Source organism: Tachypleus tridentatus, chromosome 9 (assembly GCF_004210375.1).
Source record: "Tachypleus tridentatus isolate NWPU-2018 chromosome 9, ASM421037v1, whole genome shotgun sequence".
Lineage (NCBI taxonomy): Eukaryota > Metazoa > Arthropoda > Merostomata > Xiphosura > Limulidae > Tachypleus > Tachypleus tridentatus.
This window is the reverse complement of record NC_134833.1, coordinates 64,998,389-65,002,746: the sequence shown is the minus strand read 5'-3', so window position 1 is coordinate 65,002,746 and position 4,358 is coordinate 64,998,389. Positions and strand designations below refer to the sequence as shown.

General features: G+C 33.8%; 1 long non-coding RNA gene across 1 annotated transcript; it reads right to left on the bottom strand.

The window, feature by feature from the left end:
- Positions 1 to 1,708: 1,708 nt before the first annotated feature.
- Positions 1,709 to 3,392, bottom strand: LOC143227122 (uncharacterized). The gene is made up of 3 exons (XR_013014892.1): positions 2,839 to 3,392; positions 2,547 to 2,695; positions 1,709 to 2,234 (listed from the first exon to the last, which is right to left on the bottom strand). It is a non-coding gene; the product is annotated as an uncharacterized LOC143227122 (long non-coding RNA).
- Between the last annotated feature and the right edge of the window lie 966 nt (positions 3,393 to 4,358).

Below are 4,358 nucleotides of genomic sequence, written 5' to 3'. Positions count from 1 at the left end.
AAAGTTACAGTTTAAACTTGCAGGAGGAAACAAACCTAAGATACTGTCTTTACATGCCTTTGATTTTGTGTCTTCAATGAACAAAATAAAAAAATATGGAGGAACAAACATACACAGTTAACACGATTTTTATCACAGAGAAACTTGGTTGTTAAGGTCCTGATTTTCAAAACGCAAGACTTGACACAAATGTCTCTGGGCACCTACCAAATATTTTGATAGGTTATGCTGTGAGTTTCTTATCCTCATAATGAGATGTATGACGAGATTGTTACTTTTTATAACATTTATTTTTCCAGTTTTATGTTCATCTTATGTGCTCATGTTTTTTCCTAAATCAAATAAAAAGCATTTGGGTAAGACTTACTGTGTCATCCAGTGGTTCTGCTGTAGGTTTCCCAGCTTAAAGTGCTAAAATCCAGGATTTAGTTCTCCAAGCTATACAGAGCATTGGTAATCAAGACTGGCCTCGACATTCTCCACAGAAGTTTGTAACAAAGGGAACTGAGTTGGTTTGTTTTGGTTTGAATTTCATGCAAAGCTACACGATGGCTATATGCACTAGCCGCACTTATTTTAGTAGTGTAAAACTAGAGGGAAGGCAGCTAGTCATCACCACCCAACGCCAACTCTTGGGCTATTATTTTACCAAAGAATGGTGAGATTGACCGTCACATTATCACATCCCCACGGCTGAAATGGCGAGCATGTTTGATGTGACGAGGATTTGAATCCGCGACCCTCAGATTGCGAATCGAGCGCCATAACCATCTGGTCATGCAGGGCCAAACTGAGTTGTTGGACAGTAATGTGTAATTATAGCTATTAGTCTAAATACAACCGAAGATAGTGCCAAGGGAAGAAAAGGACCTGAAACATCGTGAGATGATAGTTCAGTAAATTAATAATATTTTTTGTTTTTTTAGAATTAAGCACAAAGCTACACAATTGCTTATCTGTGCTGTGCCCACCACGGGTATCAAAACAGGTTTTTAGTGGTTTGAGTCCGCAGACATACCGTTGTGCCACTGGGGAAGTATGGTTTATAAATATATCATTTCTAGCATTCTTACTAGTTCTTAATAGACATAAAGTATATGATATTACATATTGAAACAGAACTAACAATATAAATAGAATCTAGTCTAAAATTATATTATAACGGGATCTTCTAAACTGTACAGTTAAATAATTATAAATGAAGGTCAATTACTAATTGAATATATGCACACATATATTTAAATATATCAAGACGTATTGATTTTCAATTTTAAAGGTGATAATGAAGTGAACAAATAATTGGATAACGCTAGGATCCATCGATATTGTCTTTCGTATCTCGGGGCCGCCATGGGTGCGTTATAAGTGATGGTTAAATATAAGAAATTGATTACAGTATGGGTGAGTTTTACCTTTAGCCTATTAATTCAAAACTATGAATGGCTAGCACAGATAATCCTGGTGTAACTTTACAAGTTTGTTTGAAGTGATAGTCTTAAGGAAAGGCAGCTAGTCAAAAACATCCGTCTACAGTTCTCGGGCTACTCTTTAGCAATAATGGGACTGACCGTCACATTATGATGCCTCCATGGCTAAAAAGATGAACATGTTCGACGACGAGATTCTAACACCTGATTCTAAGATCGTAAGTTGAAACTTCACAAAAATAAATGAAACAAATTTTAAATGTAACGTTGATTTTATTAAAACAAGGTTTAATGTAATGGATATGTTAAAGATCACTTCGAACTCTCCAAAAAAATTCTTTAAACTGAAAACTCGCTTGTCATTCGCCATATAGAGCCAGAATTGTTCGACAACTGTGATCATGTTTCACATTGTGTAAAAATTACACGAGATCTTCATTAACCCCCTTGACACTACAAATCATAATTTCATAAGATTATTATCAAAACTCTAAATTATTATTTTTTAAGATAAAAATACACAGAGGAGCTTATTTGAGATAACTGAAAATTCATAAAATACCGTGAATAACGAGTTTCGTAAGATTTATTATTAAATGACTAGTGCTTTCATCTATTGCTGTTATTAAGCATCATATGTACCATGATATTTGACATTCATTAATAAATCTCATTGACTTAATATAAAAGATTACTCGTGCTACCAGCCTCCTAGTGATACAGCAGAATGTTCACAGACTTACAACACCAACATTTGGGTTCGCTTCCTTGTGGTGGACACAGCAGATAGCTCAACGTGGCTTTGCTCTAAAAAAAACAACAACAAACACCAACAAAGAGTTGTAGTGCCATCTATTATACTTATTAAACAACTTATGTACTATGACAGTTACTGTTCATTAATTACTTCTTGTCTAAATGTAAATAAAGGTCGGAACAAAAGTAACTCATAAACTAATGAAGCTATTTCAAAGTGGTTATTACATGTTCAACTAGAACTGGATCTAGTTTAAAATGAAATTATAATTAACCCCTCTAAATTGTGCAATTAAATAGTTAAACTACAGATCCAAATTGAATATATGTATATAAGCACATAAAGTTCATAGAAACACTTACCGACTTTTCGTTCCCAGGGAAAGATTGGAAGAAACAAAAGTATAACATTAAGTTCCACTCCAGACTTTTGGTCCGTATGTACGTCATAAGAGTAACGGTCAAATCTCACCGTTCATCAGAAAGTGTAGCCCAATAGTTGGCGATAAGTGCTGTATATCAAGTCAAGATTAGGAACGGAAATTATTTATAAATAAACATGAATAAAACTAACTTAAGAAAAAAGGAATAGGTCAGTACTTAAGAAAACAGAGAAAAACCAGTCACGTTTGTTCCCTAGACCTGCATAACTTACCCATACATTGATCTTGTATCTTTAGGAAATTTGGTTTGCTTTTATGTTCAATAAAATCGCTAGTAAAGTTCTCTGTTCGTTAAAATACTTATCTTCTCCGTAAGGCTAAGGTTTGTTTCGAATTAAGCACAAACTACACAATGGGCTTTCTGTGCTCTGCCCATCACAGGTATCGAAACCCGCTTTCTCGCGAAGTGAATATGCAGACGTTCCACTGGGGAACGTAAGGCTAAGAAAAACGTTAATTAATTGCTATCTGAACATATCGATAGCTCGAATATTTCAGTTAAAGGGTGTCAGATGTATTATTGGACACTGAGTTTACTACTCGTAATTATTTATCGCGCCTAATGTTTAAAATTTACTCGAACATAAAATTTATCTCGGTTTACTAAAAAATGTCTCTCAACTTTACATTTTTATCGTTGTTTATCAAAATAATACCATTATTATTTATTTTTGACTTCTGTTCCCCAGATGTCATTCTCAGTAAAAAAAAAATTACGAAAAATCTATGCTCACAAACGTCACATTTCAATCTTATTGCTGATGGCTGCATGCCACTCTAACTATCCCACAGTTTCGCGTTACAGAAGCAGAGAAAATAGCGACACAAGGTCACCCAAGCATATGTTTGTTTCACCAATAAGTGTTGGAGAAAGCACAGCAGTAAACTGCTCGTGCAAATTAACTCCGTATTTTTTTAATTTAAGAAATTATAGTATAGTAAAGAGAAAAATGTTTTTGCATAATTATCTACCAAATATGAGCTAATTGTATTCATTGAGTTTAAAGGTTAGACATTTTTTAATATTTTTTAAATTTTCATTTTCCACCTCTTATGTTCCTACGCCTACATTTCACTTATAGTGTAATAACTTTCCTTTTGCTACAGCTCTGTGGAGTGGGACGCCTGAGTGATGTCACTTTAAAGAAAGAAAGAAAAAAAACAGGCAATATTCATACTTGAGTTGAAGACAAAATACCCTCTAGTGATCAACTCGTGGATTAACGGCCTGTTAGCTTCAGAAGAGAGTAAAAGCGGACTTTATGGATATCTTGTGTGATTAGCTAAAGAATTTAAAAAGGAAAGTGAACCAGGAGATCCATCTTTCAACACGTATTTGAGAAAGATGAACGTCGTGCATTTTTATCTCCAATGTTAAAAACTATTCTCGCCATATACTGGAATTTTCAAAGGGCCAATTTCATTCTTTAAATTTTTATGGCATTTCGTAATTTACAACGGAACAGAACACACTAGAATATAATGTTTATATTCAGTTAAGCGAGTCGTATCATTAAAAAAATATTTTTTCGTGAAACTGTATTACTAATTTAACGATGACTTTCGCAGTCGCTTGTTTTTAAATTTTCTTCACAAAACATTGAATAAAGGTTTTGTATGAAGTTACTAACAAACAGTGCGCACTTAGTTTAAAACAACATCAGTATTATTTTCTATCACTACAGGTACAATTAAACGAATGCTCGTAAAATTTAACAACTTATTTCAAGGT